We start from the raw sequence: 25,038 nt of genomic DNA, 5'->3' as shown, positions 1-25,038 counted from the left end.
GGTACATAACAGTTTCAAACTAGCACACCCTTTTTGAGGTGAACTTTGATAAACTGTACAAAGAAAACGCACACATCAAACACACATATGTTAGTATCACTTTTTCTTTCTCAGTTTTCATTCTTCTAAACTTTCATCCCTTTCTTTATCTACATTCCCATTTGCTGAACACACATAATAGGTGCTGGTTCTCTGCAGTTCACTTATTCTTTTCAAAACAATCTTGCAAATAAGGATTAATCAAGTTTTACAAATGAGATGTTTGAAGCTCGGAATTCAGATGATCTGGTAAAGGACATATACATTTGGAAAGTAAGGTAGCAAGGATTTGTGCCCAAGCCTGCTTTCTCTTTCTACTATGGCCTACTGCTTTTGTACCTGATGCTCTGTATGTTTTCTAGAACTTTTTCTCATTGCTTCTTTTGTCCTGGTGTATGTAAGCTAGCCACATGCTATATTTAGTAAATTTATTGCTATTGCTCATGGGTCCCTTGGCTAGGTGGTAATTTTCCTCTGGATACTTTTCCTTTCTCCTGTCATCTCACTTCATCCACATGGACCTCATCCAGCAGAAACAATGTGTAAATCTTCCCGACTTGAAATACCAACCTCAAGGCTCTTGCTTTTCTTATCCTCAACAGCTTTTTTGACCTTATTTACAAATTAGGATATTTGCTCCTGTTCTGCAAATTCTGGAGAATTTTTGTCCAGTTAATTGTTCTTATCAGAATATCAAGGATTCAAAACTCTGGGAGACCCAACAGATAAGGTTATATCTCTTGGGGGTATCATCAGTCCCTTTCTTCTCTATTACCTTGTATCTTTTAATGTATCACTCTTAGTTCTGGTTAAATAAGGATGGCTTATCTATGGCAATTATGTTGAATTAACATAGCTAATTCACTTATTCAGTTAAAAACCTGACAGTCATGTTTCTTTCTTTTTGTGGGGATGAGGTAGTGGCAAACAGCCATACAACTCTGAAGTTTTCACTCCAATTTGACATCCTGTCCACAAAGCCTTGCACAGTTTTTTTTAAAAATTTTTTTACCATCGCCACCCCTACCTTCCAGAAAAAGAAAAAGTAAATGGTTGGTTGGGTTTTTAATTGAATAAGTTACTTAACTATATTCATTCAATATAACTGCCAAAGACAGAGCTTTTTAATAATTGATCTTTTTTGGACCATTAAATCTTGTTTCCAAGGTTTCCTTATTGCAATGGACCAGCATTTCTCAACTTTTGATTTTTTCATTATTGCCCTTCTAAGGAGCATTTTGAGACATTTTTTTCTCATAATTGCCTCTCCAGCCCCCCATGAAATTTTAAAACCAAAATATACTGGGTATCTCTTTATGGACTGTGGCTCTTTGGAGGGTCATCAGCCATCATAAATTGATATCGCCCCTGTTGCAAATGTATGCATAGACCACAAAGGTAAATTTTATGACACTTTGGTTAGGTGTTCAAAAATTGTGGAATACTTTTTCGCGTCTTTGCTCTTTCTGAACAGGAAAAGACAGGCAAACACTTCTTTCTCCTTCCATTTCAAAACCCAATCAGAACACCTAGCTTGCAGAACATAAACCAATTCCAAATTACTTTGTAGTTATTGGGAATCTCAGATCACAAATTCAGGTGTATAAGAAACCCAACTTTCTGTTTTTTTCTATACTAGAACTTAATTTCTATTTCCATGTCCTGTTCCGCTGGATGACAGAAATTTAATATCAAGGAATTCAAGCTTTCATTCCCCTTTTCTCTGGGGGTTTGTTTAAACTTCAGGCAAACATAGAGTTTTGAAGACATTGAGGGGACAGGGCTGGAGGGTTCCCTGATCCTCTGGGTTACCTGTTGATATGGAGTTTGCTGAGATATCCTGAGTTCCAGCTGCTGGTCTATCCTGCATCCAACTGCAAAGCCTCCAGGTCTGCCAGCTCTCTATTCATGAATGTGCCATGCTGGGTGCATGTGAACCACGTGGCTGTGGCTACACCACTCCATGGTGCAGTGAATTCTACCTCTCTACTACCATCAGGCACCTGGCTCAACGACACTACACACAATTGGTACAGGACACCTGCAGGCTGCCTAGCCACCTACTGCTGCTTATGCTGACTGTTGTTGCCTCTGTGCACTTTATCTGATCACAGAGCCATTATCTGAGGGTTCTAGCAGACCTCTCCTCAAGACCAGGCCACAGGGTGGGGTCAGGATCAGGACCTCTCTTAAGGGATCACGGGTCTAAGCTCCGTTTACTCCCCCCAACTCTCCTTACACCCCAAGGGTACTTTGCTCTGATTATTCACAATTCTTCCAAGTTTTTTGTCTTCCCCCAGGGCTTTTGCAACTCAAAAGCCAAGAATTTGACTTTTCTTATCTGCACCCTGCTATACTGTCCTTTATCTGAGGGAATGAAGGCAGAATTCTGGTTAGGGGTAATACAAAATACTACAGGTGAAAACATCAATTAACATTTTGAAGCACAATCCCTGGTTGCTTACTTCTCTTGCACTTCTGTCTAAAGTTTTGGCTCTTAACTTTTTCGGCTATATGGTTTACATGTTTGACACATTCCCATCATAATACTCTTTTTAAATAGGGTCTTGAAGGTTAGACACTGCTGAGTGTTCAGAGCCCTGCTATTCCAGCACTTCCCTAAGGAGTGACTCCGTACAAGGCACTAAGAGGCACACAGTTCAAGGAAAAATGTATTCTGCCAACTAGAAATTTCAAGAAAGAATCATCTAATAGAAAATAACTCCAGAAAGTACCATTCTGATTTTAAATACAGACAGGATCAGCTTCTTTTTTCATCTTCCTCTTCCTTTTGGCTAAATAGCAAACTTCAGGTTATCTATTTCCCTCTGCAACATAGTGGCTAAGGCTTTAGTGATATTTCTGCTTAATCTGAACAGGAATGATCTGGCTGGGATGTCTCCTTAGGGCTTGCTTGGACTGCCTCTTAAAAACCTAGTTAGTTGAGTAGGGAAAGAAAAGCACATTACGGAGACAGTGTGGAAGAGGGCAAAGAGGGTTTGGGCTTGAGTCATGCTGCTTACTGCCTGTGTTGTTTTTTTTTTTGATTCTTTGAATACTTTATTAGGAATATTCACTTGATAATATTCAGAAAATGGTTTACAATCTTTCTGTGAAAATTACATTTCCATTTCTTTTCAGATTATACTTTGAAGAAATATTTCAATAGCAAGAATAGCAGTGCTATTATTGATCCTAAGAGACCAATTGCTCATTTCCATGCTTTTTGTTAAATTTTACGGGTATCTCAGCCAGAGTGTGGCTAAACGTTTCTACAAATTAACCTTGCTAGGCATATTTTAGACAAATCTTAAATCTCTGATGCTCTTCATTTAAAAAAAAGTTTTTTTAATGAAATACATATACAAAAAGCAAAACATTTCAAAGTACATTTTGTAATAAGCAGTTGTAGAACAGATTTCAGAGTGGTATGGGTTACTGTTCCACAATTTTAGGTTTTTCCTTCTAGCTGCTCCAAGACACTAAAGACTACAAAGAAATATCAATATAATGATTCAGCATGCAAACTCATTTGTTAAATCATGTCTTTTCTGTTGTAACTCCTCCTTCTTCTTGGATCTTTCTCCCAATCTTTAGGGATATTTGGGCTCTACCCATTCTAATTTTCTCATGTTGGAAAGGGGAGTCGATAATATGGGATAGAGGTATGGAATTAGTTGATGTTATTGGAGAGGCAGGCCCCTCTGGGTTGCAGGACTTATCTGGCATAGGAACCCATCTGGAGGTTGTAGGTTTCTGGAAAGTAATCTTAGCACATGAAACTTTTGTAGAATCTCAGATAGAGCCCTATGTGTTCTTTAGGGTTAAAAGGAATGGTTTTGGTTGGGGTTTGGAGAACTGTAGTAATTAGCAATATCTACCTAAAGCTTACTAAGAGTAGCCTCCAGAATAGCCTCTTGACTCTATTAGAACTCCTTTAGCTACTGATACCTTATTTTGTTACATTTCTTTTCCCCTTTTTGGTTAGGAAGGTGTTGTCAATCCCATGTGCCAGGGCCAGGCTCGTACCTGGGAGTCATGTCCCACATTGCCAGGGAGACTTTTACCCCTGGTTGTCATGTCCCATGTAGTAGGGACAGTGATTTTACTTGCAGAATTGGGCTGAGAGAGACAGTGAGAGAGAGAGGCCACATCTGAGCAACAAAAGAGGTCCTCTGGCAGTAACTCTTAGGCAATAGGTTGGCTTAGGTTTTCCAATAAAGAAATAAGCTTCACAAGAGCAAGCCTCAAGATCAAGGGCTTGGCCTATTGACTTGGGAGTCCCTAATATTTGAGACAGTATCAGGGGTTTCCCTGGAGGTAAGGATTAATAGTTCCATATTTTTTTCCCCATCCCTCAAGAGACTTTGCCAATACTTTTTTTTTTAAACTTTTTTATTGTATAGTATAACATATATACAAAGAAAAGAAATAAAAAAACAATAGTTTTCAAAGCACTCTTTAACAAGTAGATACAGGACAGATCCCAGAGTTTGTCATGGGCTACCAAATGATCCTCTCACATTTTTCCTCCTAGCTGCTCCAGAATATAGGAAGCTAGAAGTCTTAAAATTTTTTTATCAACACAATCAACGTTTTTTGTGTGTGAAAAATAACATATATACAAAAAAGCAATAAATTTCAAAGCACAGCACCACAATTAGTACATAAATTAGAACATGTTTCAGAGTTTGACAGGGGTTACAACTACACAATTTTAGATTTTTACTTCTAGCTGCTCTAAGAGACTGGAGACTAAAAGAGATATTAATTTAATGATTCAGCATTCATATTCATTTGTTAAATCCTATTTCTCTGTATAACTCCATCATCACCTTTGATCTTTCCATCCCTCTCTTTAGGGGTGTTTGGGTTATGGCCATCCTAACTTTTTCATGTTGGAAGAGTCTATCTCTAATATGGAGTAGGGAGAGGGAACTGTCTGATGTTCTAGAGATGCTGGACCCTCTAAGTTTCAGGACTTAACTGGTCCAGAGACCCACCTGGAGGTTGTAGGTTTCTGGTAAGTTGCTTGAGTGCATGGAACCCTTTTGGAATCTTATATGTTGCCCTAGGTATTCTTTAGGATTGGTGCCAATACTTTTTAATTAAGTGCCCAACATACACTGGGATGTATCTGAGTATTACTCTAAGCTATACCGAATTACAAGCCCTCATTTCCCTTCTGGGTACCACGTGTTTGGGTTGTTTAAAAGAGGTACCCAAACAGGTTAAGTTAGATTATATGCTACAGAAAATTTAGGTTTGAGCAAAACTCTTGTCCTTTGTATTTATTATACAGTAGGTGAAGTTCTAAAATACAGACAATATCATCCTTACCCATGTATTCTGATTTACCTTAGTCCCAACCTGACTGGCTTCACCTCATCTCTAATTGAAGCCTGATCTCTTTTTTTATTTCTTTAACAGTTGTTGTATGTAGCAATGCTAACTTTCAGAGCTGTGAAATTTCATCTCTGAGTCTTAGGCATCACACAAGTAGCCATATTTTCAGGGATATACAAGGTATAAGAATAAAATAAGACTAGCTGTCACACAAGAAGGCGCAGGATGAGAGAAATTGAGCTAACTAAACAAAGGGCTACAAAATGGCTCAGACTGGTCTTGCAGGCAGGGAAAGGAGAGGGCCTCTGATGCAAGCCTAGAATTGGCACCAAATCCTTATATAAGTAAAAACTAGTTTAAATATGTAACAGCCAGGGTCACTGAAATGTAAAGTGTAATCAAAAGCAGGAGTCCTCAGCAGGGAATTTGAATTAGTTAGACTATTCAGATAGGCTGTAACCTTTGGAGTATCCAGTCAGTGGAGAAACAGGGGAGGGACCTGCGTACTAGGCTTAGGGTATAAAATCTGTTGCTTTCTATCACTTGGCGTGCTAACCACCACATTTTGGTTGAGTGCCTGTTCTTGCAAAAACATGAATACATTCTTTTCTTCCCCACAATCGTGTGAGCGTTTATTTTCTTTCAGGTATGGCTTTCTTCCTAATACCAGGTCATACATATATAGCATAGAATCTCAAAATTTAGAAAGAACATTTTACAGCTCTGGACTAAGTGCTATAAGAGCTTACAATCTAGGCACCACTTTTCTTATGGGTATTTTCTAATGGAGACCATACAATATTTGTTCCTCTGTTTTTTTTTTTTTTTCTGAGTCATTTTATCTTTCTGGGCTGGGCATCATCTGAAAAAGAGAAGGGCTGAACTAGAGTTCCATACAGTCCTAAAATCCTGTGTCTAGTTCTTTAGTTAGTGGTCACAAGAATAAACAAATGAGTTTCTCTTTGAGAAACTATTTCTCTGTTCAAAGTAACCACTGAAGCAGGATAATTTGAGATAGCAACACAAATTTTGTTTTTACTACCATCAAAGTAACAATGAGAATGATTTTCCTTCACTTCCAAAAGAGGGCACGTGTGGTGCTATGTGGTGGAGATAAGGAGTATCCTACCTCCAGGGCAGAGTTTTGAAAAAAGGGATGAAAATTGTCTAAGAAGTAGGAGCCAGAGAGGCCTGAGCTGGGTATTCTCCCCCTGGTGACACTGGCAGAGAATGGCAGGTGGAGCATTTAGAACCATCTACTTAGGGGAACTGGACTCCAGCCTCTGCATCTGCCCTTCTTCAGGGCATCAGGTGGGTTCTACCCTGAGAGCATGTGTGGCATCCAGTGTGGCCACAAGAGCAGAGCAGGAGTCAGAAAACCCTATGGTCCACCTGCTTTGGCACAGACTGGGAGCTAAGAATGGTTTTTCCAGTTTTAAGAGGTTGGAAAATATTAAAGGAAGAATATTATTCTAGGACATGAAAATTATATGAAATTCAAATTTCATTATTCAGAAACAAAATTTTTTGGACACAGCTACACTCATTCATTTGCATATTGTCTGTGGCTGGTTTCTCTCTACAATATCAGAATTGAATAGTTGCAACAGAGACCTGTATACAGTCCTGCAAAGCCTAAAATATTTACTCTCTGGTCCTAGTAAACCTTTGCTGACCCCTGGACCTAGTTCTGGACCTAGTTCTGGACCTCGTAAGTTCTGGACTAGTTAGTAAGTTCTGGTTCTAGTAAGACCTTGGGATTTTTACTTGTCTCTAATGAGAGGGGGGCCCCCATAATGACTGCGGTGAGATATCCCACCAATTGGGGTTCATGAAAGACTAAATTAGATTTTGAGAAATAAAATTAATATGATGTTTATTATATCAGTGTTATGGAATAATACTCATATCTGCTACTTTATTGCTTGCAGAAAATGTGATGGATAATTTCAATCAAAAAGCAAACCTGTGAGTTCTAATACCAAAAATGCTAAATCCATGCTATACTCTCTAGATAAAAGATAGAATATTTTTTAGTATTGGGCTATAAGATAAAAAAAAGTTCCATTCAAAATATGTCACTGAAAACCTCATCTCACAGAGGAATACTAAAGATGTTTCAAAGAGCAAATATCAGATTTTTCTATCTGGAACAGGCAATGGCTTTTTACTGCTGTTCTATTCTATTCTGTTCTGTTCTATTTCAGCTACACAAACTTTTTTTCCCTACACATCCTTTTGCTCAAAGGAAATCTTGAGCAGAAGCATGGTATGAAAAATAGACAAAAAGCTGAGCTGGTTGAAGGGGAGATTGGAAGTGATGTTTGGGATCAAAGGAGGAGGCATACTGAATCCTACCTCCTCCTAGTTTTCACCTGAGGAGATCCCTTAGGAGAGAGGGTTTTAGGGATTTGAGTTTGAAAACCACTGAGCAAATCTCACCTCATTATTTGCATGAGTACTTGGGTGAGTGAATAGCTGGAACCTTACTTAAATAGGAAAGACTTCTTTAACATGAATTCACTTTAGTAGGAAAAAACTATAGGAGATATGAAAAAAAATTGATAGGAAAAAAAACTTAAACCCAGTGGTCTGAATTTATAAAGTTGGTACTGAAGTATGTTCCATACACTAAAGTTTGAAAAAGAATTCTGACATCTTCTAGAGTGAAGTGGATTAAATTGTACCCCAAAGTGCAGATATACATTTTCACAAACATTACAGTGAGAACTGGCTTCCAGTCAATGATGGCAGCATATACCCAAGCCAACCAAAAGAACCCCAAAATTGATGACATTTAATTTGAATAAATGGAAAGCAATGCCAAGTTCTTGGCTAATAAGACTAGGTATTATATAAATATCAATTCTTTCCAAATCAAATTATGGGGATGTGGGATTTTGATTGTTATTTTTTTGTTTTTCTAACTTGGTGATAATATTGAAGTTCATCTTGAAGAAGAAACTGGAAGACTAGCTGAAATTTAGAAAAAGAAAAGGAGGGTTTTTTTCCTATTCTATATAACAAAGTGATTATAAAAGAGAACTTACAGTGTTTGTACACATATGTTAAAAGAAGGATAATAAACTACTGGTGGTTTTTATTGCTCAAAATCTGGTGTGGGGAAATTGGATTGTTGTAAAGCAGAAGCCAGGCCTTAAACCATGCACCAGAGTCAGCTCCAAATGGAACCAACTGGAAGAACATAGAGTTACTATTTTAATGGCACTAAAGCAAGGCAAGGATTTTTATAAGCATATCAGCAATGGAGAAAAATTATTCAAGAAGTAATATTTGACTATGCAAACTTTAAACATCTTTAACTCAAATTAAACCAAATTAAGAGACAAACAACAGAGTAGGAAATAACTATAATAAAAGACTGATAGCTTTAATAACTCTAAAGGAAATCAACAAAGAAATCTAAACTGACAGTTTACAAAAGAAAATAATATAGACTAATTGTATGAAAAAATGTTTTCTAAGAATCAAAAATGCAAATTAAAATAAGTTCCTATATTGCTTATCAATTAGTAGAAACTTAAAAAAACATAAACCAAATCCAAGGAATAAGAATTCTGATGCCTTTTTCCTGGATCCCAACCATCACCTCTAATTTCCCCTTCAACCAAAGTTAATTTAGATTGGCACTTGGACTGCATTTGGGACCATGAATTGGCACAATCTTCCTGGAAGCTGATGGTGTGTATGAAAAAAGAATAGGTTATCAAATACTCTTTGACTAAGTAATTCCTTTTTTTGAGAACCATCACTAAAAAATAGCCAACTATGGAAAAGACTTATAAAGAAGGTTCAACCCATGATTAGTTTAATGATAGTAAACACAATTAGAAACTGTACATCTTTTCATTAGGGTTGATTAAATTTTTATTTTGTTTTGTTTGCATGGGCAGGCACCGGGAGGTTAAATTTTGATAGAGTTACAAAATAGAATAATAGAAACCCACTGAATGGTGTTCAAATGATGTGATGTAGGGAAGTGCTCATGACAAGTAAAAAAATCAGGTTATAAGATTCATACAATAAATCAGGTTAAAATCCCACCTCGTGTGAAAATCATACACATTTGCTTGGAAATAAAACTGGTAAGAAATACCCAAAGGTCAGCAGAGGATTGTGTTTTCTAACTTGTCTGCAATAAGCATGTATAACTTTCATAATCAGATACAAATAAGCATCATAAAAAGAAAAAAATATTCCAGCAGAACTAAATACAGGTTTGAATTCAAACTGTTGCATATTAAAATTAATGTCAATGACACAATCAAATCTTAACATCAGTTCAGCAGTTGAAAGGATAAAAATAATCTTGCAAACACTCGTTAGAGCTATTTATCTCCCAATTATATGTTTCCAGTTGGCATAGTCCCATTCCAGGACCCTGGACAGCTAGATTCTCACTTTGGCCCTGCATAGATTGAGAGCACGTTGGTCTTTCATGGAGATTTCAAGGTTACCATTGTGCTAGGGGGTGGGGAAGGTGCAAAGAACAACATTTTTTTGAGCACTGTCAGGCTCTATGTCGAGCACTTAAATTCTCACATTTTACCTTTTGAGGTAATTGAGGCTCAGAGCTGTGCTTCTCAAAATTTAATGTGCCTATGAATCATTTGAGGATCTTAAAATGCAGATTCTCATTCAAAGGGTCTGAGGTGGGGCCTGAGAGTCTGTATTTTCCCCCAGTTCCCAGGTGATACCTGTTCTGCTGGCCCAAGGATAACACTTTGAGGAGTGGGGGCTGACAAAGTCACATGGCGAGTTAAAAAAAAAAGGGGGGTGGGAGTGGCTTTCTACTTTCAAAGTTGTTAAAGTGAAATGAGTTTGAAAAAGGGAAATGTGAAGCATTAGCTCTCCCAGGCTGCCTGCATGATTTTCCATAATTAGTTAGGCTGCTAATAACAATGTTTGGCAATTATTTAGTTCATTATATATACTTTTAAATTATATTAAATTAAATTAACTTTTTATTAGAGAAGTTATGGGCTTATAGAACAATTATGCATAAAATACAGGATTCCCACATACCACCCTACTAGTAACACCTTGCATTGGTATGCTACATTTATTACAATTGATGAAAACACATTTTAATAATAGTTATCACTAACTGTAGTCCATGGTTTAAGTTAGAGTTTCACTGTGTTGTATAGTTCCACGGATTCTTAAAGAAATTTTTATTCTAGTAACATTTATACAACCTAAAATTTCCCTTTTTAGTCCTACTCAAATATATAAATGAGTGCTGTTAATTACATTCACAATATAGTGCTATCACCACCACTGATTACCAAAACTCTTCCATCACCCCAAACAGAAACGCTGTATATTTAAGTCTTAACTTATTCTCTATTAGCTCATTATATTTTTAAAGCTTTTTTGTAACTATAATTTGCTAATTCACAAATTTCTCTTGGAGAGAGGGACTGTGGTCTCTGGCCCATTATCATTTGTGGTCTCTGACCCATTAATTATATACAGTATTTCCAAATCCTTGTACAACAGACTGATAGTAGAATTCAGATTTAACGGGGTTATTAATTTAAGTATCATGAATAGGCATGCATGAGAATCTAAATGAGGACAGCATAGCATACCTGGGTTCTGGTCTACATGTGCTCTTGTATTGCACATACAATACAAGATGGTTTAACAGAATGATATTTATTGAATGAACAAACACTAGAATAAAATCTTTTGTTAGCTCTATGATAAAGCCAAGTTACTTAATCTCTCTAAGCTTCAATATCCTTATTTGTACAATGGGAATAATGATGTCCATAGGGGATTAAATTAGATATGTTTCTTTCCTTCTTCCCTTCCTTCCTCTCTATAAGTAATTTTTGAATACTTATCAAGTACCAGGAACTATTCTAGATGCTGCCTTAGGATACAATGCTAAATGAAATCCCTATCCTCATGGGACTTAAATTATGTTGGGCCAGACCATGAACAGGATGGAAAAAACAAAACAAAGCAAGACAGAACAAAAAACAAGAACAAAGTTATGTGAAGCATGTAGAACAGTGTCTTGTACTTATGCTTAATATTAAAATAGTGTTAAAACAACTGAGAAAGAAGCTATAGCTCACATAACACACTATATTCAAATATATACTTCTTTGTATGAAAAAGCAAAACTTTATAAGCTTAGGCTTGGTTTAGGTCTAATGGATACTACAGTTCCATGCATTCAGTCAGCTACTCATTCATTCAATAAACATTTAGAACTAGGTGAAGTCTTCCTCCTTGAGATGTTTTCCCTCCTGTGTTTTGGTCCTGAAGTAGGGTTCACCCTTTCTGGAAAATTCCCAAGCCTCCTTCTCACCCTTATTATCGTTTGTCCTGGTTTGTTCAAGCAATGGTCTCATAGGGATGACAGGGGGCATCTCGCATTAAATTGTCCCTGCTGAGGTGTAACTTTATAATATAAATACTCTTTGCTGGGACAACCCAACAATCAAGTAAGACCTCTAAAAGGCCATTGGACTGACTTCTCAGGAAGGCCTTGAGAAGTGTTAGTCCTTACAAAGGGGAGTTATTTTTAAGGCCTTTGAATCATGGCTAATATGGTGAGAACTCGGAGATGGCAGGGCTTGACAGGGAGGCATTTGAGGGTGACAAGGATGTCAGGTACCCTCAAATCACACCATCATAGCTCCCGTCACCCACACAATGCTGGGGATAGTGATTAATGAGCAGTGTCCCGAGCTGGCAAATCTTCCTGCAGCCAGGAGGGATGATGAACGCTGCTACACGGGAAGTGTCATGACATCCAAATAGGGGAAATCTGTTTTCCGCTTGTATCCCAATCAGGAAATTACTCTTGCTGCCAAAAGGAGTGGGATACACCGCCTCCCATTCCCTTAGCCCATGAAGGGGAGGAGGCCATCTGAGAGGCCACATTACCCTGCCAAAAGAGGCCATTTTCAGGGTGAGCAGACAGCCATCAGTATTGCACTAAATGCACTGCGTGTTTATCATGCTGCTTTTATTCTTCTTGTGATGCTGAAGGAGATATTCTGTTTTGGATATGTTAGGCTTGAGAAGCCAATTAAGTCATCCCAGCAGAGAGGTTGAGTAGGCAGCTGGATATATAAGTCTGGAGATCACGGAGAGGTCTGGGCTGGAGATACAAATTTGGAGGTTGTGGGATTGCATGAGATCAGCTGGGAAGAGCCTGCAGATAGGGAAGAGCAGAAGGCCAAAGAGCTATTTTAAATAAAATGCCTCTATCTGTTAAAACAAAGTTGCAGTACACCCTTAAGAGCTGACAGGCCACTTGAGTTTTCTTTGAGCTCTTCTTTCAAAATAAGCCCATAGAAATCTTGGAGAACAGAAGGTAGCATTTTTTTTTTTTTTTGGCTTTTGATCTCACAGAGGCACTCTCTTAGTGGGGAAAAAATATATATGGCATAAAATTGCCATCATGGTCCAACAAAACCCCCGAAAATAAGGGGGCAATGGTAATAATGCTAGTCTGACATTTGGCCGTGAATGGATTCCAAGTATGGCTTTACCTTCTTCCATTTGACTACAGTATAATAAAATAAACACAGACAAACCAAATTAGTTAACAGCTTAAAGTATTCCATGTATGTGTGCATTTAAAATATGTAACACACATTCTATGATGCACCTACCAAAGGTGGAGTCTAAGTTTTCCTCCTTAAATATGGGCTGGATTTAGTGACTGCCTGCTCATGAGTAGAATAAGGCAGAAGTATGGGTGTATGATTTCAAGGTTGGGTCATAAAAGATATTGAGACTTCAGACTCTCTCTTTTGATTGACTAACCCTGGGGGAAGCCAACTGTCCTGTAGTTTGGACTCTCAAGCAGCCTGGTGGACAAGCCCACATGACAAGATTTTGGTTTCTGTCAACAGCCGGTAAAGAACTGAGGCCTCTTGCCAGTTTTCAGGTGAGTGACCATCTTGAAACAATGTGACAGTGTTTTAAGCAGCTAAGATTTGGGTTGATTTGTTATACAGTGATAGATAGCTCACACAATGTACAATTATAAATGATAATAATTTGATGTATATTTTCTTTTACTCTATGCATTTTTTTAGAAAACTTAAGATTTTAATTTAATTTTCTAGGAGTAGAATATGATCAAAAAGAAATAAAATCAATATGCTCTAAGGAGCAAGAAACAAGTAAAATTTTGGCCACACTAATGTTAGTGCCCAAATGTAGAGTTAATTACAATGTAATGAAAGCCTAATTGAAATTTTTATTATGGCTACATAATTATATCTAAATGCTTCTGCCATAATTTCATTATTTTAAAAACACTATTTTCCCATCAGAGTATAATAGTCACATTACCTTAAGGGCTATAAAATGTAATAATCCTGGTTAAGAAGAATTAGAATTTTGTCTTTTTTCTTCTAGTTAAAAAAAAGTAGGTTATTTTGAAGCTTATAAACACATTAAATTTGACCAGAAGAAAATAGCTTTTATACATCAGCCACAAAAGAGGGTAATAAAAATAGTGGTTTCCGCCCCCCTTCTCCTTTAAAGAGGTCACTGCAGGGTAGATCTTCACGTGTCACTCTAATGTGCAGACACATGCAGACAGAAATAAGCCTTTTTAAAAGGAACATTTGGTAAGGAGGACTCTGGGTATCAGAATTTTGCCTGTAATATTAGGTTAGGATTCACCATATCCAGAATTCTATCTTTGCCAGGCCTCAGAAAAGTTTTTAATTATAAACTTTATGAGAACAACCATATATATAAATTAAGAAAAAAATCTACACTACAGCATGGAAACACTATATGGTTTACCTACAGTTCATTTACAACTAAATTACGCACTTCTATGAATTTCATACATAGGGCTTGGAAATAAACTTCCAGTTTGCTCTAGGAAACCGATGGGGATTCTAAACTCAGTGGGGGCTGAGAGTCTTGGATCTTGTCCAGTCTGGAGTTCTTATCACATTGAACAAGGTCTACTTTTGTGCTTTCTCCTCTATGGACTATGCCAGCCTGTTCTAGAACTGCACTGTTCAATACAGTGACCATTATACCTATGTGGTTCCTTAAGTTAATTAAAATTAAAAATCAGTTCCTCACTAGAGCAAGCTGCATTTCAAGTACTCAACAGCCATATATGGGAAGTCATAACTGTATTGGACAGCAGAGATACAGAATATTTCCATCATCCCAGAAAGTTCTAATGGACTGTGCTACCCTAGAAGGCCCTAGTTGTTTCTGTTTTACCTTTGTCACCTTTGTGAAGAATCCACAGACTCTTCTTTTTTAATTGCTCCATGGGCCAGTAGGTTATACATTTTCACTGTATTGAGAACATTTTCCTATGCCCTTACTTGAGTTATAGTTTTAATTGCTGCATAGTATTCTATTAGATGGACATGATATAGTTCATTTAAGCAGTCTGCATTGTTTATGTTCTCAACTTTTCACCACCTCAAACAAAGATTATGTGAAAATTCTTTTAGTTAAACCTTTGCCTTCATCAGTTATTGTTTCTTTTGGGGACATTTGTAAAAGCACAGTTTCTGGGGTTGGTGATGCTGAGTTTTCAACACAAATCAACAAATTATCTTTCAGAAAATGTATAGTAACTTAGAAACCCACCAGCCATTGTTTCAGAGAGATCACTTCTAAATCTCCTAGCCAACTCTGAATTTCTTTTCTCTTTTGCATTTTTTTTTGCCATTTTGATAGTGGAAAAATGGTATTTCTCCTGGATGTATTTATTTGTTGTGTATTTCTACTGAGGCTAAACATCTCCATGTCTTTACTAGTGGTATTTCTAAAATGGCTTGCTTCATTCAATATGGTTGCAAGATAATTAAAAAAAATACCATATATGCTTAATAAAACGTCCACCAGAAAATATATGTACATCATAAACACACTGTATGGGAAGTTTACTGATACTTTTCACTACATCTTTGGTCTTTCATTAGATTGTGTAGGTACAAAATTATGTATTTCACTCTTTGTGAAGCCAAAGATGATTTTTTTTCAAAGATGATTTTTTAAAAAGTAAAAAGATGATAAAGTTTAAATTGTACTGACTTCATAGTTTTTCATATCTAAATCTTCTTCTTTACTGAAGTGTTAGTGTTCCTCTTAGAAATTTGTGAATTCTTCTATACCAGGAATATTAACTCTGTTCTGAACTTTCCCCCTGATTTTCTAAGGACATCTACAATGTCCTTAGAAGCACAGAACACAAGCATAAAATGACTAGAGCATAAAAGCAATGGAGGAAATCATGAAACAAAAATTTGACATATTTGACTACATAATGATTCATACTCTTCTGTACTTCCCAGTCTTTTTTTCTCCTTCTCATCAGTTGGAATCCAAACATGGGCGTGCCCTAGGCTCTGCCCTCAGACATCTTTTCTTTTCTCTATCGATTTACCATCTAGCCAAAGATCATCTCATCTGGTCTCAGGCTTTAAAAAAACATTCATTTACTGAGGACTGAGGACTCCCACCTGTCTTTCTCCAGCCCCATCCTTTCTGCTGAATTCTAGATTTATACATCCAATAACTTTGGAGGATACCTCAAACATCATACCTCAAGTGAACTCTTGATTTTTCTCCCCACCCAGTTACTCCCGAAGTCTCCCTTATCCTACAAATCACAGACCTGTGCTTCTAGATGCTCAGGTAAAAAAACCTCAGGAGTCATTTGAGACTCCTCTCTCTCACATACCCTACATTTGATCCTTCAGCAAAACCTGCTGGCTCTGCCTCCAGAGTAGACCAAAACGCGATCATTTCTCACTACCTCCATTTTTTCACCCTAATTCAAGCCACCACCATGTCCTACCTGGGTTGTTGCAATTGCCTCCTCCTATTTATCTCTGTTTTGGTTTTGTCTGCTCCACTGCTTTTTCACATGTCTACCAGAATGATGATTCTTTTAAACTTAAGGGTACATTATGGCATGCTTCAGCTCAAAACTTCCAGGGACTTCACATCTCACTCAGATCAAAGGTCAAAGATCTGATAGTTGCTGGGGAGGCCTTGCACAACCTATTCGCTGCCTTTCTGACCTCCTTACTCATTGTCTTCCCCTCTGCTAACTCTGCTTCAGTCATAGCGGCAGTTCCTCTTCCTTTTAGACACTAAGGACTCTCTGCCATGCCCCTGTGAAAACTCTTTTGGCTATCTGCCTGGTGAGGGGTCTTATTACCCTCCGTTCAAATGTCACATTTTTAAAGAGGTGTAGAGTCTCCCACCCCTGGATTCCTTATTCTTTTTTGCTTTATTTTTCTACACAGCACTTGTCACCATCTGACATATATTTACTTTTTAAATTTGCTTATTGACTGTCTTGCTTTATAAAAATAATTTTCCATGAAAGCAGAGACTTAATCTTTTCCTTATTGCTATATTCTACCACCAGGAATAGTACTTAGCCACACAAAGCAGAAGATCCCCCACTATCTATTACCAGGACTCTCCTGCCTCTAAGCTGATCCTGGAAAAGCCTCACATGGCTAAAAGGGCATGTTGAAGAATGCCCAGATAGTCCCTTCTCACCAAAGATTTGAATAGTCCTGCAGAAATTCTCTTCAAGCATCCCAGTTTCTTATTTTCCTTAGTGGGTTGGCAAATATTGTTTGATGGAATATACAGATGGGCAAGAAGAATCACACATATACAGCCCCAACATAGAGTGGTTGGTTAAATGGGCTATGCTTTCATTTCTCTCCCAGGTGTAAATAAGGCTCTAACTTCAAAACAAAGAAGTATCTTTCTTTATTGCTCTCAACCACTTCTGGACTCTTGCTTCTAACGGAGGAGCCTGGCTTGAATACATCAGACCCACAGTTTATTACAGGCAATATCTCTAAACTCACGTGGCACTTACAGTCTTTAGCAGGCAATATTCCTACATCACAACCTCTTCTGTACTCTTGCCTTACTGTTTCACGTGTGCATGTCTTATTTTCCCAAGGAGAAACAAAGCTCTTTTTTCCCCAATCTAATGCACACTGCTTTTGGAAAACATCAGAAAGCATCACATCTGGCTCAATTTGAGCTTAAGATTTCATGACATACGTGTGGCAAAGTGCAAAGATGGGTAGTAACTACCAGTCAGAAGGCTCCCTGCATGTCCTCATTGATTACAAAGTCCCCTGATCAAGTGTTAACCAATTTAATCATAAGATTATATAAAATAACTGACCCGTCAAAAAGTGTCAGGTGAGAACACATGGCATAGATAAAAGCAAATAATGTTTTTTACTGACTATTTGTGCCAGTTTGAAGCTATTGTGAACCCCAGAAAAGCCATGACTTTAATCCTCACTCCATATTGCTGGGTGGGAGTTTTCGATTGTTTCCACAGAGATGTGATCCACCCATTCAAGGTGGGGTTGTTTACTGGAGCCTTTTAAGAGGGAACCACTTTGAAAAAAGGTTTACAGTCACCAGAGCCTAGACAGAATGGACAGAGCCCTAGGGAAGCAGCTGAAGAAGCCTGGAGACAAAGTTAGCTGACACTGCCATGTGCCTTTCCAACTGAGAGAGAAATCCTGACCATCACTGGCCTAATTGAACCAAGGGATATGCCCTGGATGCCTTAATTAGGATATTTTTATAGCCTTGCCTTAATTTTGACATTTTCATGGTCTTAGAACTATAAATTTGCAAATTAATAAATTCCCCCTTTTAAAAGCCATTCTGTTTCTGGTATATCGCAATCTGGCAGCTTACAGACTAGAAGAACACTATTCCATGTTTGGAACTTAAGGCAAACCCATAAAAAATGATAACTTACTGTTTCTCAAGAACTTTATACTATGTGTGCATAAGTCACCTTGAACCTCTGTATAAACCCTTTTAATATGTTGCTCTAGTGTTTTAAAAAACTAAATTCTGATTTAGTTTGGATTCTAAGACATTTCCATCTTTAAAATGTAAAGCCTAGGTAGAGGGCAGGCTGTGAATTTGCAGAGGGGCTGTCAGATATAATAAGGGGATTTATACATAAATGGAAATTAATCAGTAAGTGAGCTACAGCTGCAAAGGATAAACATCTGAGGTTAAGTGAAAGGGGGTCCATTAGTTCATACAGACTAGAAATAAAGAATAGTCTTGAGAGAGACATACTGACAAATGACCACATAGTTTCCTTTACTGAAGAGATTTTTCACCTATATGAGACTTGGTTTCATGTCGCTCATGCTTTCCTTCACTTACTCATTCATTCAAACTTTCTTGAGCTCATTCCTTGTGCTAAAGCACTATATTTAGAATACAGAGATGAATTAGGATATGGACTCTGATCCCAAGAAGTCCCCAGTCTAGAAGGGGGAAACACAAATCCAGCAGATAGATCATAACACAATACATTGAGTGCTACTAGGAGAGATGGATTGTCTGAGCCCAAATCATTTATGAAGGGATGGTATTAAAAATATTTAGCATCTGGTTCAGCATGGCATTGGTGCAGCAGAAGGGATGTAGCCATAAAAACCCAAACCAGTGACCTATCAGTTCCAGCACTATCTGTGTCTACTGGCTAAATGTCAGCTCTGTGTATACCCAACTGTTCTAGTTTGCTAGCTACTAGAATGCAATATACCAGAAACAGAATGGCTTTAAAAAAGGGAAATTTAATAAGTTGCTAGTTTACAGTTCTAAGGCTGAGAAAATGTCCCAATTAAAACAAGTCTATAGAAATGTCCAATCAAAGACATTCATCCAGGGAAAGATACCTTGGTTCAAGAAGGACGATGAAGTTCAGGGTTTCTCTCACAAATGAGAAGGCACATGGCGAACACAGTCACAGTTGCTCTGTCAGCTCAAAGGACACATGGCGAGCAAGGCGTCATCTGCTAGCTTTCTCTCCTGACTTCCGGTTTCATGAAGCTCCCTAGGGAGGCGTTTTCCTTTTTCATCTCCAAAGGTCGCTGGCTCTGGACTCTCTGCTTTGTGATGCTGCAGCATTCTATGTTCTCTCCGAATCTCTTATTCTCTAAAACGTTTCCTCTTTTATAGGACTCCAATAAATCAATCAAGACCCACCCAAATGGGTGGAGACAAGTCATCACCTAATTCAGCTTAACAACCACTCTTGACTAAATCACATCATCCAGGGAGATGATCTGATTACAGATTCAAACATACAGTATTGAATAAGGATCATTCTACATTTATGAAATGGGATTTTGATTAAAACATGGCTTTTCTAGGGGGCATACACATCCTTTTAAACCAGCACACCGACGATCTAAGAATTTTTCATAAGTAACTACTGCACAGCAAAAAAATATATTTGGAAATTAAAGTGAAGTTTCTAAAAAGGGAAAAGGAAGATATATTTGAAAAAATTTAAACATTTCCCCCCTTGCTTGCTTGCGTCAACAGCTCTTTAGTGCTTCCATTGCCATACAAAAGTAATGGAAGGAAGGAATGATTAACTTCAAAAGAAATAGGGATATTAATATTTGCAGAGAAAAAATTCAAACAGCAATTTTCTAATTAAATTATAAAACAGGTTGTTGTTAGAATAAATTAATGGATGTAATGCACCTATTATAGTGTTTAGTGCCTAGAACCTGAATAAATGGAGACTATTAATGCCTTTTTTTTTTTTACAGATAAGGAAACTGAGGCTGAAAAATGTTAAGCAACTTGTTCCAGTTCAAACAACTAGTTAGTGCTGGTATCAGGATTTGATATCACTATATGACTCCAAAGTTCATAATTTATCCCTTAATTTATCCTTAAACTACTCCTTTAAATGGCAAATTGCAAATATAATGGCATGTTAACCTTAGTTACTATTTACCCTTAGCATTTTGACATGTTCGATACTGTACGTTAAATGGATAACTAATTTTAGTTACGCTAATATTTTTTAAATTATGAGACTGTATAGGAAGACTGGTTAATCTGACCGCAAGTTCGTCATTCAAACGACAACAATCCTGCAGGAGAAGCTAATTTAAATTATAGGCATAAGCACCTAGGAAGAAGGAAGCTGCCAGTGGGATGTGAACCTTGAAAAGTCAAATCTATAAAGTGACTGCAATGGCCCATGGCATGTGATATTTAATACACAGGCAGGGAACATGAAAGTGATTTGTGATTGCAAGAATGTGGGCACAACCACCATAAAACATCTCTCTGAGCCCATATAACCAGGTACTATGCAAGCCAATTAAGGATTTTCCCACAAAAAAATGGGTACGTGTAGGAGGAGGGAGTTGCATTGGGAATTTGCAACTTTAAAAAGGTTTCACCCCATATCATTTAGAACCTGTAATGGAGCATTTTAAATAGGATTTGTACAGGTAAGGCCAGGTACACCTGCAATGAGTCTGGAGTTTGTGGTTTTATGCTGAATGGGAGAACTCAGGGGAGGAGACAGAAGAGATAAGGGGCAGGAGAACTCAGCATCTCACGCTGAGACAGGCAGTCTTCTCTGATCATTAGGAGGTTATTAAATACACCTGTCAATGCAGGTGCTCTAAAAAGTCAGAAACAAAGCAGAAGATCACTTCTTTCCTCATGCATGAGTCCATTAGAGATAGGTCATTCTTTCTTCATGTACCTGAAATAACTCATCTTTGAACAGAGATAAAAATATATGTGAAGCTTCACTGAAAACATTTTATTTCAGGCAAGTTATGAACAAGGGATACATATGAATAGGGTGTCTATAATCATAGCTCTTACTGCCTTTGGATACAACTAGGCTTGTGATATAATTCCTTTGTAACAAGGCAAAGCAGGATTTATTTACTATTGTGGAAATATCAGCTTAGAAATTCCTGTTTTGTTTTTTTACAATTAAAATTTTCAGTATGATTGTGCGTTTTTTTTAGTTGGAAGGGTTATTATAATTAGGATTTGACTTTTTAATCCTTGAAACAATATTTTCTTTGTCTTCTGAATAAATAACTTCAACCATAGAAACAATTCAATGTATCATCTTCCTGGATGGAGCCACCTGATGATTGCACTGACGGAAATCATACAGAAAAGCCAACAACTGATTATTGATACAGAAAACACCACTTTCTATTAGATGCCATGCTAATGATAACAGTATTTCAATAAAAACAGGACCTACATAGAATGAATGACCTCTTTTGAAAACTACTTTTAGAATAGCAGTCTTATACATCTGGGTCAAGAAGTTCATAATCAGCAAATTAGTGATTAAATGCTAAACCCCTTTCTCATGAATATGTCATTGCTTTTAAGAAATCCAAAATTCAACATGCACTTCTTTCAATGGGATGGGGGGAGAGCTGCTATGTGTGGGATGTGCCTGTGTGAAATGGCTGTCTAACAAGGACTCACATTTCTCTTCCATGAAGTAGAGCTGTTGCCAGGAGGTGGATTCCCAGCCAGGGCACATTTCCTAGCCACCATTTGCCAATCCATGAACATGGAATGACCTTCTACTTATTTAGGTCTTCTTTGATTTATTTATTTTAGCCATGTTTTGTACTTTTCTGTATTCAAGTCCTTTACATCCTTGGTTAAATTTATTCCTACATATTTTATTCTTTTAGTTGCCATGTAAGTGGGATTTTTTTCTTTGACTTCCTCCTCAGGTTGCTCATTACCAGTGTATAGAAACACTACTGACTTTTGCATGTGAACCCTTGTATCTCACCACTTTGCTAAACTTGCTTATTAGCTCTATTAGCCTTGTTGCAGATCTTTCTGGACTTTGTATATATAGGATCACATCACCCGCAAATAGTGAAAGTGTTACTTCTTCCCTTCTTATTTGGATGCCTTTTATTTCTTCTTGTCTAAATGTTATGGCTAGAATTACAGTGTAGAATAACAGTGGTGACTGTGGCCATCCTTGTCTTTTTCCAGTTCTTAGAGGGAAAATTTTCAGTCTTTTACCACTGAGTACCATGTCAGCTGGGGGTGTTTCATATATGCCATTTTATCATGTTAGGAAGTTTCATTCTTTTCCTATCTTTTAAAGTACTTTTATCAAGAAAAGATGCTGGATTTTGTCAAATGCCTTTTTTGTATCAATTGAGATGACCATGTGGTTTTCCCCCTTGTATCTGATAATGTGGTGTATTATAATAGTTGATTTTCTTGTGTTGAATCATCTGAGATAAAACCCACTGGATCATGGTATATGATTATTTTAATGTGCTGTTGGATTCAATTAGCAAGGATTTTGTTGAGGATTTTTGCATCTATATTAAATAGAGAGGTTGGTCTATAATTTTCTTTTCTTGTAGTATCTTTATCTGGTTTTAGTATTGGGGTGATATTGGCATCATAGAATGCGTTAAGTAGTGTTCCCTCCTCTTCAATTTTCTGAAAGAGTTTGAGCAGGACTGTTATTAATCCTTGGATTGTATGGTAGAATTCATCTGTGAAACATCTTGTTCTTGGGCTTTTCTTTGTTGGGAGGTTTTTGATGACTGATTCAGTCTCTTTACTTGTGATTGGTCTGTTCAGGTCTTCTAGTTCTTCTAGAGTCAGTTTAGGTTGTTCATGCGTTTCTAGGAATTTGCCCATTTCATTTAAGTTGTCTAATTTGCTGGCATATAGTTATTCATAGTATGTTCTTTATTTCTGTAGGGTCAGTTGTAATGTCCTCCCTCTCATTTCTGATTTTTTTAAATTAACTTCTCGCTGTTTTTTTTTTTTTTTTTGGTCAGTCTAGCAAAGGGCTTGTCAACTTTATTGATCCTCTCAAAAATCAACTTTGCTTTTTAAAATTCTCTTTACTGTGTTTTTTTATTCTCATTTACTTCTGCTCTGCTCTTTGTTAGTAGTGGTTTGCTTGCTTTGGAATTAGCTTGCTGTTCTTTTTCTAGTTCTTCAGCATATGCAGTCAGGGCTTTCATTTCAGCTCTTCTTTTTTAAATGTAGGCATTTAAGGCTATAAATATACCTTTCAGTACTGCCTCTGCTGCATCCCATAAGTTTTGGTATGTTGTGTTCTTGTTTTCATTTGTCTAGAGATATTTATGATTTCTCTTGCAATTTTTTCTTTTGCCCACTGATTATTTAAGTGTGTGTTGTTTAATATATTCAGGAGTAGTAACTGTTATTTCAAAATTCTGAGAAATTGAGCTGTTTGTTTATAACCTGGTTGTTTCCAGAAACCTCGGGTACTTAAGTGACACCTGAGACTCAGAGTTAGAGTTCTGAAGCCGTGAAAGTCAGCACTAACCTATACAGGAACTGTTTCAAAATTTGAAAAAGTGATCAGACTTTGAGTAGAGATATGAATGAAGCTGATCTGGGTAGGACTAAGGTAAGTCAGAATACAGGGTATAGGATGATATCATCCATATTTTAAAACTTCAACTTCTGTGTGAGAACAAAGGGAGGGATGTTTATTTGGTGCAAAGTTTATATTTTGGGTAGTGCATTTCCTAATTTAACTTGCATGGTCAGTTTAGTTGAATACCATACATGCATGCAATCTTAAATAGGGTACAAGATTTTGTTGGTTTGTCTAGGTTAGTGTGATGCCCTGATACATCCCAGAGTAATTTGGGCAGTGAATAAAGAAGTATTAGTTGCCTTGGGGGAATGGGGAGAAAAGAGGAAATATTCGACTTCCCATTTGGAGAATTTCTGGCATTCCCACAAGCAGTGGGGACAACCAAATAAAAAGGCTGAGCCCTTGATCTCGGGGTTCACCCCTATGAAATACATTCCTGCAAAGGATAGGCTAAGCCTACTTAAAATTAGGTCTAAGAATCACCCCCAGAGAACCTCTTTTGTTGCTCAGATGTGGCCTCTCTCTCTAAGTGAATTCGGCAGGTGAATTCATTGCCTTCTCCCTTACATGGGACATGGCTCCCAGGGGCATAAATCTCCCTGGCTATTGGAATACATCCAAAACTTAACAGTATGGAAACAATGAGCATACATTTCAATTAAATACTACAGAGTTTGTTGATTTTAGCATATATATCGAGTTCTGACTAACCTTTATTACCAGAAATTTGCTTTCAAATAGTTTTCCCATTAATCTGAACATTTTGACTACATAAAATCAAAAGATTGCTGTTTTATGTTTGCACAAATCTATTTTAAAAATCATTGACAAAGTCAAAATTTCAAAGGTCATTGGCAGATAAAAATAAAGCAAAATTTTCTGATGGAGTCTAATTTTCCACAGCAGTTTGTTTCAAACATGTACAAAATAAACAAATGCAAACTCTGTGCTAGAAGAATCATCATCTTAGATTAAAGCATTTTAGAAATTACAGTTTTTAAGATCAAGTCTGAAATAATTCAGAACATTACTATAGTATGATCTAATTATTCTTCCAGTTGAGTACAGAAAATTAAAAGCACAGAATAATTCCTGTTACCTAAGCTAAAGTTTCTAATAACTGAATAAGTCTAAATTTGGACTAAGATGCAGTTGAAAAAATAAGTAGTTCATAAGTTTTAAGTGATGTCTGATTTTATCACAAGTATAAATACATTATAAATACCATATGTCTGTAAGTCAGAATGTCAAATTACAGCATTTATTAACACCATAGGTCTATGGCAGGGAAGCAATATTTGGTCTCCCATGAAGAATAATAAAGGAAGAATACATGTCTTTTTTAGAGAGGAGAAAATTATATAAATGGAACTGATAGGGAAAAGTTTGTTCCCGCCAATAAA

General features: G+C 37.1%; 1 protein-coding gene across 5 annotated transcripts in view; it reads right to left on the bottom strand.

The window, feature by feature from the left end:
* The window catches only part of LHFPL3 (LHFPL tetraspan subfamily member 3), a 565,071-nt gene that overhangs the window by 196,614 nt on the left and 343,419 nt on the right, over positions 1 to 25,038 (bottom strand). For 2 of the 5 annotated variants that reach the window (XR_013175960.1, XR_013176003.1), the window contains exon 2: positions 12,313 to 12,583. The exons of the other annotated variants lie outside the window; for them this stretch is intronic. The gene's annotated coding sequence lies outside the window, so the exon portion shown is untranslated. The remainder of the gene's footprint in view (positions 1 to 12,312; positions 12,584 to 25,038) is intronic. 5 annotated transcript variants of the gene reach the window in all.

The sequence above is a fragment of the Tamandua tetradactyla genome, chromosome 1, assembly GCF_023851605.1.
Source record: "Tamandua tetradactyla isolate mTamTet1 chromosome 1, mTamTet1.pri, whole genome shotgun sequence".
NCBI lineage: Eukaryota > Metazoa > Chordata > Mammalia > Pilosa > Myrmecophagidae > Tamandua > Tamandua tetradactyla.
This window is presented reverse-complemented; position numbering and strand designations above follow the sequence as displayed.